This window comes from Salvelinus namaycush, unplaced genomic scaffold (genome assembly GCF_016432855.1).
Source record: "Salvelinus namaycush isolate Seneca unplaced genomic scaffold, SaNama_1.0 Scaffold16, whole genome shotgun sequence".
Lineage (NCBI taxonomy): Eukaryota > Metazoa > Chordata > Actinopteri > Salmoniformes > Salmonidae > Salvelinus > Salvelinus namaycush.
The window spans coordinates 671,511-697,617 of record NW_024058341.1 but is presented as its reverse complement, the minus strand read 5'-3'; positions in this window follow the sequence as shown (position 1 = coordinate 697,617).

Sequence of the window (26,107 nt, the reverse complement as noted above, 5' to 3'; positions counted from 1 at the left end):
AGAGGCTACAACAAAACATGCTAACCTCTCACTATTACCAATAACAGAGACTACAACAAAACATGCTAACCTCTCACCATTACCAATAACAGAGGCTACAACAAAACATGCTAACCTCTCACTATTACCAATAACAGAGACTACAACAAAACATGCTAACCTCTCACCATTACCAATAACAGAGGATACAACAAAACTTGCTAACCTCTCACCATTACCAATAACAGAGGCTACAACAAAACATGCTAACCTCTCACCATTACCAATAACAGAGGCTACAACAAAACATGCTAACCTCTCACCATTACCAATAACAGAGACTACAACAAAACATGCTAACCTCTCACCATTACCAATAACAGAGACTACAACAAAACATGCTAACCTCTCACCATTACCAATAACAGAGGCTACAACAAAACATACTAACCTCTCACCATTACCAATAACAGAGGCTACAACAAAACATGCTAACCTCTCACCATTACCAATAACAGAGGCTACAACAAAACATACTAACCTCTCACCATTACCAATAACAGAGGATACAACAAAACATGCTAACCTCTTACCATTACCAATAACAGAGGCTACAACAAAACATGCTAACCTCTCACCATTACCAATAACAGAGGCTACAACAAAACATGCTAACCTCTCACCATTACCAATAACAGAGGCTACAACAAAACATGCTAACCTCTCAACATTACCAATAACAGAGGCTACAACAAAACATACTAACCTCTCACCATTACCAATAACAGAGGCTACAACAAAACATGCTAACCTCTCACCATTACCAATAACAGAGACTACAACAAAACATGCTAACCTCTCACCATTACCAATAACAGAGGCTACAACAAAACATGCTAACCTCTCACCATTAACCTCAGATAGAAGGTGACATTCTGTACTGTCATCTAATATAAAACATATCAAATCCAAAATGCTGGAGCATAGCACCAAATTTATTTATTTATTTATATATACATTTTTATTTTTTACCTTTATTTAACCAGGAAGGGCTCATTGAGATTTAAAATCTCTTTTTCAAGAGCGTCCTGGCCAAGATAGGCAGCACCAAGTCATTACAAAAAATTACAGACAGACAACATGAAAAACTACAAGTAATCTAGTAAAAACCATTCATGAATTCACAAGAGTATAACAATATCAAAAACAGCAAATTAAAAACATTGACAGGTCAGGGAATCAGCCTCAAAATCCTTCATCAGAGATTTAAAAACACCAATCGGGACAAGTTCTTCCAGTTTAAAATGATTTTGTAAGGTGTTCCAAGACGATGGCGCAGAGTACATAAAAGACCTTTTACCAAATTCAGTTCGGACATTTGGAACAGTTAACAGGATAAAGTCTAGCGAACGAAGAGAGTACCCACCACATTTCTGAACAATAAAAATGCCCAAATAAAAAGGTAGTAAACCCAAAATGGCTTTGTAAATAAAAGTATACCAGTGACTGAGCCTACGAGTGACTAGAGAAGGCCAGCCAACCCTGGTATACAAAGTGCAGTGGTGCGTAAGGGTTTTGCAGTTTAAAATAAATCTCAAAGTACCATGGTAAAGAGTGTCAATTGATCTCAAACACTGAGCGGAAGCATTCATATATAAAATATCCCCATAGTCTAGTAAAGGCATAAATGTAGCTGATACTAGCCTCCTTCTGGCTTCAAAAGAAAAACAGGCCTTATTCCTAAAATAAAATCCCAATTTCAGCTTCAATTTTTTTGTAAGTTGAATATGCAATTTAAAAGAGAGGCCGTCATCAATTAGAATTCCAAGATATTTATATGAGGTTACAACCTCAATCACCTTGCCCTGACAGGTAGTAACAGGTGAAAGGTTCAGAGGTCTATTTCTTGCATTAGAAAACACCATTAGTTTAGTTTTGTCAGTATTGAGGATAAGCTTCAATTGACACAAGGTATGTTGAACAGTATAAAAAGCAGTTTGCAAGTTCTGGGAAGCTTTTGTAAGAGATGAGGCACAACAGTAAATAACAGTATCATCAGCATAAAAATGAAGTTGTGCATTTTGGACATTTTTGTCTAAATCATTTATATAAATAGTGAATAAGAGAGGACCAAGTACAGAGCCCTGGGGCACACCATTCAGGACAGACAATTTAACAGACATAAGCCCATCAAATTGAGTGCACTGAGTTCTATCAGACAGATAGTTAGCAAACCATGCAACTGCATGCTCCGAAAGACCTACACTCAACAATCTCTGCCTTAGTATAGCATGATCAACTGTATCAAAAGCCTTAGAGAGATCAATAAAAAGTGAGACACAGTGCTGTTTTTTGTCAAGGGCTTCAGTGATATCATTTAAAACCTTCATGGCTGCTGTAATTGTGCTATGCTTCTTCCTGAAGCCCGATTGATACATTGATAAAATAGAGTTAGTAAATAAAAACTCTTTTAGCTGTTCACTTACAAGGGTTTCAAGTATTTTCACCAGGGGTGACAGCTTTGAGATTGGCCTATAATTATTTAAAAGAGTTAGATCTCCCCCTTTTAAAAGTGGTAGGACAAATGCTGATTTCCAGATCGTTGGAATTTCATTACATTCCAGGGTTAGATTGAACAGATATGTAAGTGGTTCAGCTATGAAATCAGCTGCCAGATTTAAAAAGCAGGGATCCAAAAGATCAGGACCTGCAGGCTTTCTTTGATCTAAGGATTTCAGGGCTTTATGTACCACCTGCACTGAGAATGGCAGAAAGCTAAAAGTTTGACCAGCTCTCACTGGTTCATCCACACAGGGTTGTACAGAGACAGAGGACACTGGTTCATCCACACAGGGTTGTACAGAGACAGAGGACACTGAATCAAACAGCCTACCAGATGATACAAAGTGCTCATTGAAACAATTCAGCATTTCAGTTTTGTCATATATAGCAACAGAGTCCTTCAAAACACATGACGGTAATTCATTAACATTACTGTTACCAGACATAGACTTAATAGCATTCCAAAACTTTCTAGGGTCATTCAGGTTATCAGTGGTAACAGACATAAAATATTCAGACTTGGCCTTCCTGAGAAGAAAAGAACACTTGTTTCTTAACTGCCTAAAAATAAGCCAATCAGCATCAGAACAAGATTTCCTTGCTTTAGCCCAGGCTAGATTACGGTCGTGAATAATACAAGACAGCTCAGAAGAAAACCATGGATTATCCCGCCCTTTAACCCTGAACCTGCGGAATGGGGCATGTTTGTTTACTATTTGGAAAAAACCATCATGAAAGAATATCCAGGCAGTTTCCACATCAGGGATAAGCTCAATCTTGCTCCAGTCAAAATAAAACAAATCATGAAAGAAAGCCTGCTCATTAAAACACTTCAAATTTCTCTTACGAATAAAACGTGGATTTGTCTTTGGAACCTTAGTATTTCTAACAGCAACAACAGCACAATGGTCACTTAAATCATTACAAAAAACACCAACCGCAGAATATTTATGTGGAACATTTGTCAATATCAAATCAATCAGGGTAGATTTATCTGGGCATTTAAGATTTGGGCGAGTGGGTGAATTAATCAACTGGGTAAGATTCATAGAATTACAAAAAAAAATTAAATCATCAGACACCGGCTTTAACCAACACCAGTTGAGATCACCAATCAAGATCATTTCACTGTAAAGAAGTTTAGACATAAGGTGCGTCAAAGAAGAAAATGCATCACCAAGAGCAGAGGGGGGTCTATAACAGCCAATCACAGTTATAGAGAGGCCCTTTGAAACCTCAATATTCAAAGCAAGAAATTCCAACTGTTTACAAATAGTTTCAGACTTTGCCACACTTACATGGAATTTAGATTTTACATATATAGCCACACCCCCACCTTTCTTAACCCGATCAGTGCGATAAACATTGTAACCACTTATACAAATATCCTTATCAAAAATAGACTTGCTGAGCCAGGTTTCAGAAAACACAATTACATCAGCATCAGTTGATTTAGCCCAAATCCTAACCCCATCAATTTTTGACAACAGGCTGCGTACATTTAAATGAAAAATACCAAAACCAGATCTTGATTTAAAATCAGAGGGGGTTTGGAGACATTGCATATCAGGGCCAGGGTTCGGTTGCACGTTACCTGATATCAACAACAGAATAATAACTAGGCACCTCTGTTTAATAACCTTGCACGGCTTCTCTTTTTTAAGAGACCTACTGCAAGCGAATTCTACAAGTGAGTTTCCAGACAATACAAAACAGTCATTTAAAACCATTAGACTTTGGTAGTGACACAAATTCGTACTGTTCACATCATGCCACAAATGCATCGGCACTTGGATGAGTGGACCGAGTGAAAAAGAGCGAGTTCCTGCAGACAAAATGTCTAATGGACGCGAGAGTACATTGTCAGATGTACTCACCCTGCGACAATGTTCGTTTTCTCCAGAGTTCAGTAAAGTCAGTGCACAAAGCAATACCACGTAAATTGTCATTTTCTCTGACCAAAAAACAAGAGGCCAACGAAGGTAAGTGGAGAGAGGGACAGCGTGTATGTGAGTCAATGTGAGTGTTTGCGTGTGTGAGTAGATTGGGTGTTGAGGGCGATAGAGAGAACGGGTTGAGCTGCCACTGACAGCCAGGCGAAGAGCAAAAAGGAGCAGCTTGGACAAGACACTCCGCGGACGAAGGAGAAACTCAGGCCAGCCAGAGACAGGGTTACTTTGGTAAACTTCAAGTAATGAAGTTCCGAGTTGAGGAGGACCCGTGATCTTTACACCAGCAAAAATAAAATAGTTTGCACTACGCAACAACGAAGTTACGCAACCATAAATAAATAGATTATTAGTAGGTTAAGATGTACTAGTCACAAACAAACGACTTGACATGCTGCCATCTTGGATTTAATTTAAAACTGTAAGCTTCACTGTCCAAACACATATGGTGTGGACTATGTGTGCCTGGTAAACACATGTGGATCTGGTGAACAGTTATCACTTGTTGACCAACTACAGGAATACTGACCTCAGAGTCTCCAGTTTACAGTGGGGATTCCCCAGTACAGCAGAGAGCAGCTTCACTCCTGAATCCTTCATGTCATTGTTACTCAGATCCAGCTCTCTCAGGTGTGAGGGGTTTGACTTCAGAGCTGAGACCAGAGAAGCACAGCCTTCCTCTGTGACTCCACATCCTGACAGCCTGACAAAGAGATCATCATGACTTAACAAACACACTGTTAATTTAACACCAGTAGTGAAGAAGGACAATGGCAGATGCATTTGGTTTATTCTCTCAAACAACATATAGATTAATCTTCCATCTCCTAGAATTGTATGGTCATTTTTTTATACTAATGTGAAAATCAATGCATTTATTCAATATGTTATTAATATAATATTATATACATATTATAATACATATTTTTCACTAAAGTGAATATTTGTTCCTGATGACTAGTTTTTATATGTCATTTTATTTACTCACAGAGCAGCTCTGGAGGCTTTGACCACTGGCATCAGCCTCAGAAGACCTTCCTCTGATCTGGAGTATTTCTTCAGGTCAAACACATCCAGCTCCTTTTCTGAAGTCAGCAACACAAAGACCAGAGCTGACCACTGTGCAGGTGACAGTTTGGCTCTAGAGAGACTTCCTGAGCTCAGGTATCTTTGGATCTCCTCCACTAGAGAATGGTCATTCAGTTCATTTAGACAGTGGAACAGATTGATGCACCTCTCTGGAGAGGGATTCTCCCTGATCTTCTTCTTGATGTACTTGACTGTTTCTTCATGGGTCTGTGAGCTGCTTCTTGTCTTTGTCAGTAGACCTCGTAAGTGCTTCTGATTGGACTCCAGTGAGAGGCCCAGAAGGAAGCGGAGGAAAAGGTCCAGGTTTCCCGTCTGACTTTGTAAGGCTTTATCCACAGCACTCTTGTAGAAAGTAACTTCAGTAACTTCAGGCTTGTTTCTGAAGAGCGAAAATAAGTATCTGAACATTGATTGAGGTTCTGGCTCGTCTTTGGTTTGCAGGTTGTCCATTAGATTCTCATTGTTGTTGATGAATGAGAGGAACACATATACAGCAGCCAGAAACTCCTGAATGCTCAGATGAACAAAGCAGTAAACCTTGTCCTTGTACAGAACACATTCCTCTTTAAAGAGCTGTGTGCAAAATCCTGAGTACACTGAGGCTTCATTGACATTAATGCCAGCCTCTTTCAGGTCTTCTTCATAGAAAATCAGATTGCCATTCACAAGCTGTTGAAAAGCCAGTTTTCCCAGTGACATAATGCTCTCTTTATTCCAGTGTGGACCTGTCTCTTCTTTCCCAAGATACTTTTCATTCTTCTGTTTGGTATGAAACTCCACAAGGTGTGTGTACATCTCAGTCAGAGTCTTGGGCATCTCTTCTCTCTTATGTTTCAGCAAGTGTTCAAGCACTGTTGCAGAAATCCAACAGAAGACTGGAATGTGGCACATGACGTGGAGGCTCCTTGATGTCTTTATGTGTGAGATGATTCTGCTGGCCATGTCCTCATCACTGAATCTCTTCCTGAAGTACTCCTCCTTCTGTGGGTCATTGAACCCTCGTACCTCTGTCACCTGGTGAACACAATCTGAAGGGATCTTATTGGCTGCTGCAGGTCGGGTAGTTATCCAGAGGAGAGCAGAGGGAAGCAGATTTCCCTTGATGAGATTTGTCAGCAGAACATCCACTGAGGTTGACTCTGTGACGTCCCAACAGATCTTGTTCTTCTGGAAGTCTAGGGGCAGTCGGCACTCATCCAGACCATCAAAGATGAACAGAACTTTGTACTTGTTGTAAATGGAGATTCCTGATTGTTTGGTTTCCATTGAGATGTGATTGAGAAGTTCAATGAAAGTGTGTTTGTCCTCTTTCATCAAATTCAGCTCCCGGAAAGGAAATGAAAATACAAATTGGACATCCTGATTTGCTTTTCCTTCAGCCCAGTCCAGAATGAACTTCTGCACAGAGACTGTTTTTCCAATGCCAGCGACTCCCTTTGTCAGCACAGTTCTGATATGTTTGTCTTGTCCAGTTAAGGGTTTGAAGATGTCGTTACATTTGATTGCAGTCTCTGGTCTTGCTTGTTTCCTGGTTGTTGTCTCAATCTGTCTCAGCTCATGTTCATTATTGACCTCTCCTGTTCCACCCTCTGTGATGTAGAGCTCTGTGTAGATCTTATTGAGAAGTGTTGGGTTTCCTTGTTTAGCGATCCCCTCAAATACACATTGAAACTTCTTCTTTAGATTAGATTTGAGTTCACGTTGGCAAATCACAGCAGGATCATCTGAATCTAGAAATAACACAAAGGATATTAATATTACGTCTGTTTTAATGCCTACAGTATTGGAGGACTGTTATAGAGTTTTAAATTATAATAATTGATTCTCTTAACTGACTGTATAAATGTGTAAATGTTTTCATAATGCATTACAGAGTGGTGTGACTAATTATATTATTATTGGTATTATTGATGGTATTATTAATGTTCTCTCTCTCTAAATTAATCACCACAACACATCCCTGCTGCTACTTGATGAGGTCACTAGGTGTTGTGTTAAGGCTGCTACAATATCATTGAGTTACACAGCTACTTTAGCTGTACTTTAGCTACAGCTTTTAAATGTTATAAAACATCATTCAACATGAGGCAGACAGATCTTACATTTCTCCAGTGTGTCAGCAAGCTCCTTCTGGTTCATTTTCCTCAGGACGTGCAGTGTGATCTTCAGAGCCCCCTCTCTGGCACTGCTCTCCTGCTTCTCATCTTCAGCATCCACCACTTCCTGCTTCTGACTCTCAAAGACTTCTGGGAGTTCTGGACTAAGAATCCTCTTGAACATCTTCAGCTCGTTCTTCACAAATGTCATAATTTTCTCTTCAAGCATCTGAAATAAATCGAGAAAATAAGTTAAGCAAGAGAAAAAATGCTTTCTCATTAACACATTAATGAATGATTGACAGATCAACTTTACTTGAGGTAAACAAAAACAAATGTACATAACAGGACCACATACACTGAATATGGAGGCCAGGTCTGTTTGATGACTCTGGGAAGACTGACCACTGAGAATCTCTGACTCTGATCTCTCCTGTTGGTTTCTGTGGACAAAACATGAGATTACATCTCCTCATCCAGGGAGTGCACACACACCACACACACACACACACACACACAGAGGGAATGTTGTGTTTGTTTAATATTGTTTTAGGACTATGAAAATGGACAAAAGGATTAGCGTATGGATTATAAAAACAACAAAATAAATGGGAAATTGGGAGAGGAGAAATGACTAGAGACAGTGTTGTTTAACTCACTGACCATGACCCATGAGTTCTTCTTACCTTTGTTCAGTAGGAAAGTCTCCCTCTCTAAAGTGTATAGGTTCAACCATAGACATGTCACTCTTCATGGACACACAGCTGGGAACAGGGGAGGCTGGTCTCTCCTGCTTGATTGGGCTTCAACACAACAGAGACAAACATTACATCTCTCATCTAGTCTGAGCTCAGATGGGGAAACAGAAGAAGTGTTTCATTCAAAAACGCTATATATCACTTTTCAGAAATGTTAGTAAATTAGCTTTTAATGTTTAAAGCTTTTCTGAAAGCGATTGGTGTGTTTTTCCACGATCTAATCATGGCATGGGGATGTTCAATGACAGACATGTATTTGTTTAAAAATCACTTGATGTTTTCATTTCAGAGGGACAAATAATCATGTTTTTCCCCACAAAATGCTATATATCTGCCTGACTCTCAAATGTGACCGACCGTAATAATGAGGCTATAAGGAGTACCAGTACTGAGTCAGTGTGCAGGGGTACCAGGTAGTTGAGGTAATAATGAGACTATAAGGAGTACCAGTACTGAGTCAGTGTGCAGGGGTACCAGGTAGTTGAGGTAATAATGAGACTATAAGGAGTACCAGTACTGGGTCAATGTGCAGGGGTACCAGGTAGTTGAGGTAATAATGAGACTATAAGGAGAACCAGTACTGAGTCAATGTGCAGGGTACCAGGTAGTTGAGGTAATAATGAGGCTATAAGGAGTACCAGTACTGAGTCAATGTGCAGGGGTACCAGGTAGTTGAGGTAATAATGAGGCTATAAGGAGTACCAGTACTGAGTCAATGTGTAGGGGTACCAGGTAGTTGAGGTAATAATGAGACTATAAGGAGTACCAGTACTGAGTCAATGTGCAGGGGTACCAGGTAGTTGAGGTAATAATGAGACTATAAGGAGAACCAGTACTGAGTCAATGTGCAGGGGTACCAGGTAGTTGAGGTAATAATGAGACTATAAGGAGAACCAGTACTGAGTCAATGTGCAGGGGTACCAGGTAGTTGAGGTAATAATGAGACTATAAGGAGTACCAGTACTGAGTCAATGTGCAGGGGTACCAGGTAGTTGAGGTAATAATGAGACTATAAGGAGTACCAGTACTGAGTCAATGTGCAGGGTACCAGGTAGTTGAGGTAATAATGAGACTATAAGGAGTACCAGTACTGAGTCAATGTGCAGGGGTACCAGGTAGTTGAGGTAATAATGAGACTATAAGGAGTACCAGTACTGAGTCAATGTGCAGGGTACCAGGTAGTTGAGGTAATAATGAGGCTATAAGGAGTACCAGTACTGAGTCAATGTGCAGGGGTACCAGGTAGTTGAGGTAATAAGACTATAATTGAGGTAAAATGTACATGTAGGTAGGGGTAAAAGTGACTAGAGATTACATCTCCTCATTCAGGGAGTACACACACACACACACACACACACACACACACACACACACACACACACACACACACACACACAGGAAGGGAATGTTGCGTTTGTTTAATATTGTTTTAGGACTATGAAAATGGACAAAAGGATTAGCCTATGGATTATGAAAACAACAAAATAAATGGGAAAATGGGAGAGGAGAAATGACTAGAGACAGTGTTGTTTAACTCACTGACCATGACCCATGAGTTCTTCTTACCTTTGTTCAGTAGAAAAGTCTCCCTCTCTAAACTGCATAGGTTGATCCATAGACCGGTCACTCTTCATGGACACACAGCTGGGTACAGGGGAGGCTGGTCTCTCCTGCTTGATTGGTCTTCAACACAACAGAGACAAACATTACATCTCTCATCTACTCTGAGCTCAGATGGGGAAACATAAGAAGAGTTTCATTCCAAAATAAGTTATGTTTATGTTAAGTTATGTTCATGTTTTTTTGCTAAATGAGCAGATGGCACGTGGGTACCTGCTTCTATAAACCAATGAGGTTTAATGAATGAAATTAATGAATGAAATGATTGCAGCATTACTGAGATTAGAATGAAATGAATGCAGCATTACTGAGAGTAGAATGAAATGAATGCCTCATTACTGAGAATAGAATGAAATGAATGCAGCATTACTGAGAGCAGAATGAAATGAATGCATTATTACTGAGAGTAGAATGAAATGAATGCAGCATTACTGAGAGTAGAATGAAATGAATGCAGTATTACTGAGAGTAGAATGAAATGAGTGCATTATTACTGAGAGTAGAGTAAAGTAGAAATGAATGCAGCATTACTGAGTAAGAATGAAATGAATGCATTATTACTGAGAGCAGAATGAAATGAGTGCATTATTACTGAGAGTATAGTAAAGTAGAAATGAATGCAGCTGCAACAAACACTGGTTGATGCTCATTTATTAAACCCTCTTAGGCCTCACTCCCCCCTATCTGAGATATCCACCCTCTTAGGCCTCACTCCCCCCTATCTGAGATATCCACCCTCTTAGGCCTCACTCTCCCCTATCTGAGATATCCACCCTCTTAGGCCTCACTCCCCCCTATCTGAGATATCCACTGCAGCCCTCATCCTCCACATACAACACACGTTCTGCCAGTCACATTCTGTTAAAGGTCCCCAAAGAACACACATCCCTGGGTCACTCGTCTTTTCAGTTCTCTGCAGCTAGCGACTGGAACGAGCTGCAACAAACAGTCAACCTGGACAGTTTTATCTCCATCTCTTCATTCAAAGAATCAAACATGGAAACTCTTACTGACAGTTGTGGCTGCTTTGTATGATGTATTATTGTCTCTACCTTCTAGCCCTTAGTGCTGTTGTCTGTGCCCAATAATGTTTGTACCATGTTTTGTTCTGCTACTATGTTGTGATGCTACCATGTTGTTGTCATGCTGTGTTGTCATGTGTTGTTGTCATGCTGTGTTGTCATGTGTTGCTGCCATGCTATGTTGTTGTCATGTGTTGCTGTGTTGTTGTCTTACACGGAACCCAAACCGGCTGCGCCATCGTGCATAAATTTATTTTGCCCCCCCACACCAAACGCGATCACGACATGCAGGTTAAAATATCAAAACAAACTCTGAACCAATGACATTAATTTGGGGACAGGTCGAAAAGCATTAAACATGTATGGTAATTTAGCTAGTTAGCTTGCACTTGCTAGCTAACGTTAATTTGTCCTATTTAGCTAGCTTGCTGTTGCTAGCTAATTTGTCCTGGGATATAAACATTGATTATTATTTTACCTGAAATGCATAAGGTCCTCTACGCTGACAATTAATCCACACATAAAACTGACAACCAAATCATTTCTAGTCATCTCTCCTCCTTCCAGGCCTTTTCATCTTTGAACTTATATGGTGATTAGCATCTACACTTTTACCAAGACAACTGGCAAAACATTTAGTCTTTCAATCACGCACGTGGGTACCTGCTTCTATAAACCAATGAGAAGATGGGAGAGGCAGGACTTTCAGCGCAATCTGCGTCACAAATAGAAAGGAGTTCTATTTTAGCCCTTGGCAACGCAATAATTGAATAACATATACATACGATACAGTAAAATAGTATAGATTTAAAAATGGATTTTGCTGAGTGTCAGGTCTGGCATGTTAGGTTGTTAAAAACTAATCCTAAATTGGGCGTGGCTATAAATTGGGCATTTGAAGGCATCTAGGGTGTAATATGTGTTCGATGAAAATTAACATTGTATGCAACGTTGTAGGCAACATTATTGGCAAGGGACTTGATGCTACTATGCCAAAGATATTTAGAGTTGTTAAACGGGTGTGAAGAGTGTGTTGATATAACGGTAATATTGTCAAAATTCTGCTTGTAACAAAGATCAGAATTGGTTAAAAAATTATGCATTCCATTAAATTAGGCAATAATTAAGAGCAGACAAAGTGGTCGTGTCATGTGAAAATTCTATCAAATGTCTTACATTGCAACGAGTACAGTCAGGGTGCCGTGGAACCCCTGCAGTACCTCCACAGACCCCGGATTGAGAACCCCTGCAGTACCTCCACAGACCCCGGATTGAGAACCCCTGCAGTACCTCCACAGACCCCGGATTGAGAACCCCTGCAGTACCTCCACAGACCCCGGATTGAGAACCCCTGCAGTACCTCCACAGACCCCGGATTGAGAACCCCTGCAGTACCTCCACAGACCCCGGATTGAGAACCCCTGCAGTACCTCCACAGACCCCGGATTGAGAACCCCTACAGTACCTCCACAGACCCCGGATTGAGAACCCCTGATTTAGCAGATGCTCTTATCCAGAGTGATTTACAGTAAGTGCATTCATCTTAAGATAGATATTTATTTAGGAAATAAACTTTATAAATGCTTCATAAAATTGTAATCTTACCTCTTAGTTTTGGTGTCATGTCCCTCAGAGAGATGCATTTTAGAGGCAGGGCCCCCCCCCTCTATCTCCCCAAAGAGACTCATTTTAGAGCACTGACCCCTAAACAGAGATCCAACATGTTGGTTGTGGTTAACACAGTGACAACTAAACAGAGATCCAACATGTTGGTTGTGGTTAACACAGTGACAACTAAACAGAGATCCAGCATGTTGGTTGTGGTTAAAACAGTGACAACTAATTCTTGAATGTCAATTGTTCTCATTTATTCATTATCTCTTTGAGAAATAAAACATTTACTAACAGACATATCGAAACAGTCAGGTGATTTAATGCATCACATGAACATGTAGTTGTGACATTTCATCTCCATGGTAACTGTCAATAATGATAATAAGTCACTGTTTGTTAAGGTAGTTATAGACAGTACAGCAACAATAATAATAATAATAATAATAATAATAAGTCACTGTTTGTTAAGGTAGTTATAGACAGTACAGCAACAACAACAATAATAATAATAATAATAAGTCACTGTTTGTTAAGGTAGTTATAGACAGTACAACAACAATAATAATAATAATAATAATAATAATAAGTCACTGTTTGTTAAGGTAGTTCTAGACAGTACAGCAACACAAGGCCATGTCTCACACTTATTTGTATTCATTAAAAGTAGGATATTTATTGTCTTTCAATCTGTTATTTTCTAAATGTATCAGAAAGTTTATTTGCAACAAGTAAGAGGTGTTATATTATGTAAAGTAGACTAGGTTATAATGTATAGTAGTGGGTTGTTAGTGATATGTAGATGTTATATTATGTAAAGTAGACTAGGTTATAATGTATAGTAGTGGGTTGTTAGTGATATGTAGATGTTATATTATGTAAAGTAGACTAGGTTATAATGTATAGTAGTGGGTTGTTAGTGATATGTAGATGTTATATTATGTAAAGTAGACTAGGTTATAATGTATAGTAGTGGGTTGTTAGTGATATGTAGATGTTATATTATGTAAAGTAGACGAGGTTATAATGTATAATAGTGGGTTGTTAGTGATATGTAGATGTTATATTATGTAAAGTAGACTAGGTTATAATGTATAGTAGTGGTTTGTTAGTGATATGTAGATGTTATATTATGTAAAGTAGACTAGGTTATAATGTATAGTAGTGGGTTGTTAGTGATATGTAGATGTTATATTATGTAAAGTAGACTAGGTTATAATGTATAGTAGTGGTTTGTTAGTGATATGTAGATGTTATATTATGTAAAGTAGACTAGGTTATAATGTATAGTAGTGGTTTGTTAGTGATATGTAGATGTTATATTATGTAAAGTAGACTAGGTTATAATGTATAGTAGTGGGTTGTTAGTGATATGTAGATGTTATATTATGTAAAGTAGGCTAGGTTATAATGTATAGTAGTGGGTTGTTAGTGATATGTAGATGTTATATTATATAAAGTAGGCTAGGTTATAATGTATAATAGCAGTTTGTTAGTGATATGCAGATCAAGGTGTATACCTCAGCTATAGCCTACATATCATAGATGACCAGCATAAACCTGTTCAGATCAGTTCACATAATGTTATAGTCCTACCAGTAGCAGGACAGAGAATGTACTGTATATAACCTACATATCATAGATGACCAGCCTAAACCTGTTCAGGTCAGTTCACATAATGTTATAGTCCTACCAGTAGCAGGACAGAGCATCTACACTATATATACAAAAGTATGTGGACACCCCTTCAAATTAGTGGATTCGGCTATTTCAGCCACACCCGTTGCTGACAGGTGTATAAAATCAAGCAGACCGCCATGCAATCTCCATAGACAAACATTGGCAGTAGAATGACCTGTACTGAAGAGCTCAGAGACTTTCAACAGGGCACCGTCATAGGATGCCACCTGTCCAACAAGTCAGTTCGTCAAATTCCTGCCCTGGTAGAGCTGCACCGGTCAACTGTAAGTGCTGTTATTGTGAAACGTCTAGGAGCAACAACGGCTCAACCGTGAAGTGGTAGGCTACACAAGCTCACAGAATAGGCCCGCCGAGTGCGGAAGCGCTGTCCTCGGTTGCAACACTCACTACCGAGTTCCAAACAGCAAAATAACTGTTCGTCAGCTTCATGAAATTAGTTTCCATGGCCGAGCAGACGCACACAAGATCACCATGCACAATGCCAAGCATCTGCTTGAGTGGTGTAAAGCTCGCCGCCATTGGACTCTGGAGCAGTGGAAACGTCTTCGTTGGAATCACTCTTCACCATCTGGCAGTCCGACGGACGAATCTGGGTTTGGCGGATGGCAGGAAAACGCTACCTGCCCGAATGCATAGTGCCAACTGTAAAGTTTGGTGGAGGGGGAATAATGGTCTGGGCTGTTCTTCATGGTTCAGGCCTCCTAGTTCTAGTGAAGATAAATCTTAACGCTACAGCATAAAATAACACTATAGACGATTCTGTGCTTCCAACTTTGTGGCAACAGTTTGGGGAAGGCCCTTTCCTGTTTCAGCATGACAATGTCCCTGTGCACAAAGTAAGGTCCATACAGAAATGGCTTGTCGAGATCGGTATGGAAGAACTTGACTGGCTTGCACAGCGCCCTGACCTCAACCCCATCGAACACCTTTGGGATGAATTGGAACGCTGACTGCGAGCCAGGCCTAATCACCCAACATCAGTGCCCGACTTCCCTAATGGTCTTGTGGCTGAATGGAAGCAAGTCCCCGCAGCAATGTTCCAACATCTAGTGGAAAGCCTTCGCAGAAGAGTGGAGGCTGTTATAGCAGCAAAGGGGGGACCAACTCCATATCAATGGCTATGATTTTGGAATGAGATGTTCGACTAGCAGGTGTCCACATACTTTTGATCATGTAGTGTATATAGCCTAATCTAAATCAAATCAAATTGTATTGGTCACAATGTCTGAGCGGCATAGACTAAGATACAGCAGAATAGTATAGAATACAGTACATACATATGAGATGAGTAATACATAGACTAAGATACAGTAGAATAGTATAGAATACAGTATATACATATGAGATGAGTAATACATAGACTAAGATACAGTAGAATAGTATAGAATACAGTATATACATATGAGATGAGTAATACATAGACTAAGATACAGTAGAATAGTATAGAATACAGTATATACATATGAGATGAGTAATGCCAGATATTTATAGCCTGGGCCAGATACTTTTCACAACATTTCCAACAGAGACCATCAGGTTGGTCGGCATGATTAGGGATCATACTGTAGCTCAAACCTACTGTGACTGTTGAATGTCTGACGACAACCTAACTTTATAATAGTTCGTAGGCTACCTACCAGAATCTGCCCGTCTTTCCTTCAAATCAACACATGTATCTGTCTTCTAATGCAGTGGTGTAAAGTACTTCAGTAAAAATACTTTAAAGTACTACTGAAGTAGTTTTGGGGGGTATCTGTCCTTTACTTTACTATTTATATTTTAACTACTTTTACTTTTACTTCACTACTTTCATGAAGACAATGATGCACTTTTTACTCCATACATTTTCCCTGACACCCAAAAGTACTCATTACATTTTGAATGCTTAGCAGGACAGAAATTTGTCCAATTTGAACACTTATCAAGAGAACGTCCCTGGTCATCCCTACTGCCTCTGATCTGGCGGACTCACTAAACAGAGAACATCCCTGGTCATCCCTACTGCCTCTGATCTGGTGGACTCACTAAACAGAGAACATCCCTGGTCATCCCTACTGACTCTGATCTGGCAGACTCACTAAACACAAATGCTTTGTTTTTAAATGATGTCTGAGTGTTGGAGTGTGACCCTGGCTGTCCGTAAATTAAAAGAACTAGAAAATTGTGCCATCTGGTTTACTTTTACTTTTGATGCTTAAGTATATTTTAGCAATTACATTTACCTTTAATAGTTAATTATATTTCAAATCCAACACTTTTAGACTTTTACTGAAGTAGTATTTTACTGGGTGACTTTCACTTTTACTTGAGTCATTTTCTATTAAGGAATCTTTCCTTTTACTCAAGTATGAGACTTCAGTACTTTTTCCACCACTGTTCTAACGTTCTAGAGACGTGCAAAACGAATTCACCCAGTGACCGTCACTTTATTTCCTTATATGAAAAAACACTCAAATTACACACCCAGACACACACGTCCAATCCTCTCACATCACAATTTTCCCTCAATCCCAATAGGCTGGTTGGGGAAAAGAGTGAATGTTGTTTATACTGAGTCTCCACGGGCTGAAGATGTTTGTTACAAATTTGTGCAGTTTCCACAGACATTTTGTAACTGCGTAGGCTACACAGTTACTTTCACTTTTACTTGAGTCATGTTCTATGAAGGAATCTTTCCTTTTACTCCAGTTTGAGAACTGAGTTCTGTTTCCACCACTGTTCTAACGTTCCATATGAGACACAGTTTCAACAGACATTCTGGAACTGCGTCGGATACAAATTACTTTACATTTCATATAAGGAAATAAAGTGACGGTCACTGGGTGAATTCGTTGTGCATTGCCCGGTGCCCCAGGTGAGCAGAGTATGCACATTTTAGATCATTCCATTGGTCCTTAAAATAAATGTCCACCCACCTGTAGCACCGGGCCATGCAAAACGAACTTCCCACTGTCGCAGCGCACTGAGACACAGAGTTCTGAACCCAGACGCGTTTCTTCAAGACAACTCTCTTACATTATTTTTGATAAACACATAATTTACTCGAAACCAAGTTTAGCTGTGTTTTTTTCCTCCAAAATGTGAGTTACTGTAGGCCTTTAATAATTATAAGCAGGCCTACAAACCCAAAGGTTTTAATTTGAGAATGTTCATTTGTATGCCTCAAATATTAAACTGTTTTAAAATTGTATTTATTTTTATTTCACCTTTATTTAACTCGGCAAGTCAGTTAATAACAAATTCTTATTTTCAATGACAGCCTAGGTGGGTTAAACTGCCTTGTTCAGGGGCAGAACAACAGATTTGTACCTTGTCAGCTCGGGGATTTGAACTTCGGTTACTAGTCCAACGCTCTAAACACTAGGCTACCCTGCCGCCCCAATACTTGATGATTACTTGAATCAGGTGTGTAAGTGCTCGTAAGAACAAAAGGATTGAGAAACCCTGAGATAAACATAAAACCATATAATTGAAAAGCTCCTCCACCATCTTTACCAGACGTTTTACTGATAACATGTCGGCCTACTGATTAGTTTCCACTTTGAAAACTGCTGTCTGTCAGCAACTCAGCTCAAGTAACAGTTCTACTAACTAGTAATATCTCATTACAGATATTCATTCTCTTACTCTGTTCATTAGAATGAATTATTGTTCAGAAATACTTACTTTATTTTTCAGTATTCTCCATATAGTGTTTTCTGCTCTGTCGTCTCAAAATGGATCCTGTACAAAATAACAACTTTACTTTCTGTTTCAGCTCAGCCGTCTCCCCACCCTGATAATAAAGTGTTTTATCGGTATCTTCCACTAGATGGAGGTAAACACCTGCTGTAACTGGACTTTACAACTATGTGTTCTGTTTCATACAAGCAGTGTCCCAGAGGAGGAGTGCTGATCTAGGATCAGGTCCCCCCCCCTGTCCATGTAATCTGATTCATTATGATCTAGGATCAGGTCCCTCCTCTCCATGTAATCTGATTCATTATGATCTAGGATCAGGTCCCCCCTCTCCATGACATCTGATTCATTATGATCTAGGATCAGGTCCCCCTCTCCATGTAATCTGATTCATTATGATCTAGGATCAGGTCACCCCTCTCCATGTAATCTGATTAATTATGATCTAGGATCAGGTCGCCCTCTCCATGTAATCTGATTCATTATGATCTAGGATCAGGTCCCCCTCTCCATGTAATCTGATTCATTATGATCTAGGATCAGGTCGCCCTCTCCATGTAATCTGATTCATTATGATCTAGGATCAGGTCCCCCTCTCCATGTAATCTGATTCATTATGATCTAGGATCAGGTCCCCCTCTCCATGTAATCTGATTCATTATGATCTAGGATCAGGTCCCTCCTCTCCATGTAATCTGATTCATTGTGATCTAGGATCAGGTCCCCCTCTCCATGTAATCTGATTCATTATGATCTAGGATCAGGTCCCTCCTCTCCATGTAATCTGATTCATTATGATCTAGGATCAGGTCGCCCTCGCCATGTAATCTGATTCATTGTGATCTAGGATCAGGTCCCCCCTCTCCATGTAATCTTATTCATTATGATCTAGGATCAGGTCCTCTCCGTCCATGTAATCTGAATCATTATGATCTAGGATCAGGTCCCCTCTCCATGTAATCTGATTCATTATGATCTAGGATCAGGTCCCCCTCTCCATGTAATCTGATTCATTATGATTGTTTTGTCTCATGTCTCTTTATATTCATGTAGCCCGGGGGCCATGTAATCTGATTCATTATGATTGTTTTGTCTCATGTCTCTTTATATTCATGTAGCCTGGTGAAAAGTAGCTGTATTGAAATGACCTTGTTTTATAACCTTCTTTGTTGCTCAGTGGTACTTCAATTGTCCTGACCACGTCCAGTTCTTTCACACAGTAATGCTCCAGCATCCACTCAGAGATTATGCATCTAATGCATTCCTCAAATACTGCAGAGTTGTTCAGCAAGTCCCTGAGATGGTCCTGTTCAACCACATTTATTAGTTTATTTGTCAGATGAAACCTGAGGGGATCACTGTAGTGTCATAATGCATCAACAATGGTTCTGAGGTCCTCAACAATGTTATTCTGTACCGTAGCTGGGATGCAGTGTTCTTCACTGATTTACTAAATAAAAAGACAGATATTGTTTTAGAGACCTTCAGTTATCTGCTCAGTGTTGATCTCTGTGGCTTGAACATATTCAGCCTCTGGCAGACTCTCTACATCGCTCATGTCATCTTCAATGGGATCAGTCCCAGTCTCAAATTCATCATGAGGACAATTCTCATCTATGTTGTCTCTTTAAAGCTCTCTGTGGTTTTGGTAGATGTGTGACCGATAGACGCTGAAACATCTATTTGTTTTCCCACACCCATTAACTCCACAGGTAATTAGAACATGTGGTTCATGCTGGTGATAGAGGACAATATGTGTGAGTCGTCTGGACACAGAGAAAGTTTGCTCGTTGCAAAGTGGACAATTGAATAGAGTTGGCTTTCTTCAGAAAGATTGTGAACCTTGGAATGATGGGATGGAATCATGGAGATCATTGGTACTCAGCCACTTGCAGACATCATCAAGGGACCAGTCTTCCACAGCCACACTCTAATTCAAGTTGACACTAAAACCAGCAGCTACTCTTCCTGGGGTCCAACAACTATAAAGTTGTATCCAGGTATATTAGACATCTCTTTACAGGACAATGGGACAGTGATGGTAACAGCAGCTACTCTTCCTGGGGTCCAACAACTATAAAGTTGTATCCAGGTATATTAGACATCTCTTTACAGGACAATGGGACAGTGGTGGTAACAGCAGCTACTCTTCCTGGAGTCCAACAACTATAAAGTTGTATCCAGGTATATTAGACATCTCGTTTGTGAGCCTCAACAGCTCAGTACGTTATACCTGTACTGTACTAGATATTATTAGTCATTTTTTTAGGGTTCCCATGGATTTCAAGCAGGCAACGCCATCAGGTCCAAACCCAAAACAAAGAAATAGGAGGAGACAGGTGTGTTGGGGGAGGAGGGGATTAGAGGCCAGAACATCACTCTCATCTTCTTGGAGGACATTGATGCCAGATGCAGTGAACCTGCTGAGAGATGAAGGAGGGGATGAGAGGCCAGAACATCAATCTCATCTTCATGGAGGACATTGATGCCAGATGCAGTGAACCTGCTGAGAGATGGAGGGGATGAGAGGCCAGAACATCAATCTCATCTTCATGGAGGACATTGATGCCAGATGCAGTGAACCTGCTGAGAGATGGAGGGGATGAGAGGCCAGAACATCAATCTCATCTTCATGGAGGACATTGATGCCAGATGCAGTGAACCTGCTGAGAGATGGAGGGGATGAGAGGCCAGAACATCAATCTCATCTTCATGGAGGACATTGATGCCAGATGCAGTGAACCTGCTGAGAGATGGAGGGGATTAGAGGCCAGAACATCAATCTCATCTTCATGGAGGACATTGATGCCAGATGCAGTGAACCTGCTGAGAGATGGAGGGGATGAGAGGCCAGAACATCAATCTCATCTTCATGGAGGACATTGATGCCAGATGCAGTGAACCTGCTGAGAGATGGAGGAGGGGATGAGAGGCCAGAACATCAATCTCATCTTCATGGAGGACATTGATGCCAGATGCAGTGAACCTGCTGAGAGATGGAGGGGATGAGAGGCCAGAACATCAATCTCATCTTCATGGAGGACATTGATGCCAGATGCAGTGAACCTGCTGAGAGATGGAGGGGATGAGAGGCCAGAACATCAATCTCATCTTCATGGAGGACATTGATGCCAGATGCAGTGAACCTGCTGAGAGATGGAGGAGGGGATGAGAGGCCAGAACATCAATCTCATCTTCATGGAGGACATTGATGCCAGATGCAGTGAACCTGCTGAGAGATGAAGGAGGGGATGAGAGGCCAGAACATCAATCTCATCTTCATGGAGGACATTGATGCCAGATGCAGTGAACCTGCTGAGAGATGGAGGAGGGGATGAAAGGCCAGAACATCAATCTCATCTTCATGGAGGACATTGATGCCAGATGCAGTGAACCTGCTGAGAGATGGAGGAGGGGATGAGAGGCCAGAACATCAATCTCTTCTTCATGGAGGACATTGATGCCAGATGCAGTGAACCTGCTGGGAGATGGAGGAGGGGATGAAAGGCCAGAACATCAATCTCATCTTCATGGAGGACATTGATGCCAGATACAGCCACATGTGCAAGTAATGAACCTTTTTTATTCAAGATCTCATTGACTTTAACATTTGAAAAGCAGTTTTCTCCAAAAATAGATTTAACATGAACATTTTGTCCATAACTATTTAGAGAAACCTTCCTGAATTAAAACATGGGACCAAACTGGTTGTTCCAGTTTTCCATGCTGATGGACATGACCTGCCATGTCAGGTACTTGAACAGGATCATTAATATTGTCAGTAGGTATTTTTTCATATTTTATAAGGTTTAACCAAATAACCTTTTTACAATGGTATGACATGATTTTATATTTCTCGATGAAATTCAACACCCGATATGTGGAAGGTGCTGGACTGGCAGATGGGGAGCAGATGGAGAGGCTGTGGTCGTATCTGGGGTGCTTTGGAAAGGTCACCAAAGATGACTACAACAACGATGGTGATATTGATGGAGGAATAGATGAATGAGGCTGAGGGTGATGACTACAACAACGATGGTGATAATGATGGAGGAATAGATGAATGAGGCTGAGGGTGATGACTACAACAACGATGGTGATAATGATGGAGGAATAGATGAATGAGGCTGAGGGTGATGACTACAACAACGATGGTGATAATGATGGAGGAATAGATGAATGAGGCTGAGGGTGATGACTACAACAACGATGGTGATAATGATGGAGGAATAGATGAATGAGGCTGAGGGTGATGACTACAACAACGATGGTGATATTGATGGAGGAATAGATTAATGAGGCTGAGGGTGATGACTACAACAACGATGTTGATATTGATGGAGGAATAGATGAATGAGGCTGAGGGTGATGACTACAACAACGATGGTGATATTGATGGAGGAATAGATGAATGAGGCTGAGGGTGATGACTACAACAACGATGGTGATATTGATGGAGGAATAGATGAATGAGGCTGAGGGTGATGACTACAACAACGATGGTGATATTGATGGAGGAATAGATTAATGAGGCTGAGGGTGATGACTACAACAACGATGGTGATAATGGAGGAATAGATGAATGAGGCTGAGGGTGATGACTACAACAACGATGGTGATATTGATGGAGGAATAGATGAATGAGGCTGAGGGTGATGACTACAACAACGATGGTGATGTTGATGGAGGAATAGATGAATGAGGCTGAGGGTGATGACTACAACAACGATGGTGATGTTGATGGAGGAATAGATGAATGAGGCTGAGGGTGATGACTACAACAACGATGGTGATATTGATGAGGAATAGATGAATGAGGCTGAGGGTGATGACTACAACAACGATGGTGATATTGATGGAGGAATAGATTAATGAGGCTGAGGGTGATGACGACAACAACGATGGTGATATTGATGGAGGAATAGATGAATGAGGCTGAGGGTGATGACTACAACAACGATGGTGATATTGATGGAGTAACAGATTAATGAGGCTGAGGGTGATGACTAGAACAACGGTGGTGATATTGATGGAGTAACAGAGTAATGAGGCTGAGGGCGATGACTACAACAACGATGGTGATGTTGATGGAGGAATAGATGAATGAGGCTGAGGGTGATGACTACAACAACGATGGTGATGTTGATGGAGGAATAGATGAATGAGGCTGAGGGTGATGACTACAACAACGATGGTGATGTTGATGGAGGAATAGATGAATGAGGCTGAGGGTGATGACTACAACAACGATGGTGATATTGATGGAGTAACAGATTAATGAGGCTGAGGGTGATGACTACAACAACGATGGTGATATTGATGGAGTAACAGATTAATGAGGCTGAGGGTGATGACTACAACAACGATGGTGTTATTGATGGAGGAATAGATGAATGAGGCTGAGGGTGATGACTACAACAACGATGGTGATATTGATGGAGTAACAGATTAATGAGGCTGAGGGTGATGACTACAACAACGATGGTGATATTGATGGAGTAACAGATTAATGAGGCTGAGGGTGATGACTACAACAACGATGGTGATATTGATGGAGTAACAGATTAATGAGGCTGAGGGTGATGACTACAACAACGATGGTGATATTGATGGAGGAATAGATGAATGAGGCTGAGGGTGATGACTACAACAACGATGGTGATATTGATGGAGGAATAGATTAATGAGGCTGAGGGTGATGACTACAACAACGATGGTGATATTGATGGAGTAACAGAGTAATGAGGCTGAGGGTGATGACTACAACAACGGTGGTGATATTGATGGAGGAATAGATGAATGAGGCTGAGGGTGATGACTACAACAACGATGGTGATATTGATGGAGTAACAGATTAATGAGGCTGAGGGTGATGACTAGAACAACGATGGTGATATTGATGGAGGAATAGATTAATGAGGCTGAGGGTGATGACTACAACAACGATGGTGATATTGATGGAGGAATAGATGAATGAGGCTGAGGGTGTTGACTACAACAACGATGGTGATATTGATGGAGGAATAGATGAATGAGGCTGAGGGTGATGACTACAACAACGATGGTGATATTGATGGAGGAATAGATGAATGAGGCTGAGGGTGATGACTACAACAACGATGGTGATATTGATGGAGGAATAGATGAATGAGGCTGAGGGTGATGACTACAACAACGATGGTGATATTGATGAGGAATAGATGAATGAGGCTGAGGGTGATCTCTACAACAACGATGGTGATATTGATGGAGGAATAGATGAATGAGGCTGAGGGTGATGACTACAACAACGATGGTGATATTGATGGAGGAATAGATGAATGAGGCTGAGGGTGATGACTACAACAACGATGGTGATATTGATGGAGGAACAGATGAATGAGGCTGAGGGTGATGACTACAACAACGATGGTGATATTGATGGAGTAACAGATTAATGAGGCTGAGAGTGATGACTACAACAACGATGGTGATATTGATGGAGTAACAGATTAATGAGGCTGAGAGTGATGACTACAACAACGATGGTGATATTGATGGAGGAATAGATTAATGAGGCTGAGGGTGATGACTACAACAACGATGGTGATGTTGATGGAGGAATAGATGAATGAGGCTGAGGGTGATGACTACAACAACGATGGTGATGTTGATGGAGAAATAGATGAATGAGGCTGAGGGTGATGACTATAACAACGATGGTGATATTGATGAGGAATAGATGAATGAGGCTGAGGGTGATGACTACAACAACGATGGTGATATTGATGGAGGAATAGATTAATGAGGCTGAGGGTGATGACTACAACAACGGTGGTGATATTGATGGAGGAATAGATGAATGAGGCTGAGGGTGATGACTAGAACAACGATGGTGATATTGATGGAGTAACAGATTAATGAGGCTGAGGGTGATGACTAGAACAACGGTGGTGATATTGATGGAGTAACAGAGTAATGAGGCTGAGGGCGATGACTACAACAACGATGGTGATGTTGATGGAGGAATAGATGAATGAGGCTGAGGGTGATGACTACAACAACGATGGTGATGTTGATGGAGGAATAGATGAATGAGGCTGAGGGTGATGACTACAACAACGATGGTGATGTTGATGGAGGAATAGATGAATGAGGCTGAGGGTGATGACTACAACAACGATGGTGATATTGATGAGGAATAGATGAATGAGGCTGAGGGTGATGACTACAACAACGATGGTGATATTGATGGAGTAACAGATTAATGAGGCTGAGGGTGATGACTACAACAACGATGGTGATATTGATGGAGTAACAGATTAATGAGGCTGAGGGTGATGACTACAACAACGATGGTGATATTGATGGAGTAACAGATTAATGAGGCTGAGGGTGATGACTACAACAACGATGGTGATATTGATGGAGGAATAGATGAATGAGGCTGAGGGTGATGACTACAACAACGATGGTGATATTGATGGAGGAATAGATTAATGAGGCTGAGGGTGATGACTACAACAACGGTGGTGATATTGATGGAGGAATAGATGAATGAGGCTGAGGGTGATGACTACAACAACGATGGTGATATTGATGGAGTAACAGATTAATGAGGCTGAGGGTGATGACTAGAACAACGGTGGTGATATTGATGGAGGAATAGATGAATGAGGCTGAGGGTGATGACTACAACAACGATGGTGATATTGATGGAGTAACAGATTAATGAGGCTGAGGGTGATGACTAGAACAACGGTGGTGATATTGATGGAGTAACAGAGTAATGAGGCTGAGGGTGATGACTACAACAACGATGGTGATATTGATGGAGTAACAGAGTAATGAGGCTGAGGGTGATGACTACAACAACGATGGTGATATTGATGGAGGAATAGATTAATGAGGCTGAGGGTGATGACTACAACAACGATGGTGATATTGATGAGGAATAGATGAATGAGGCTGAGGGTGATGACTACAACAACGATGGTGATATTGATGGAGGAATAGAGTAATGAGGCTGAGGGTGATGACTACAACAACGATGGTGATATTGA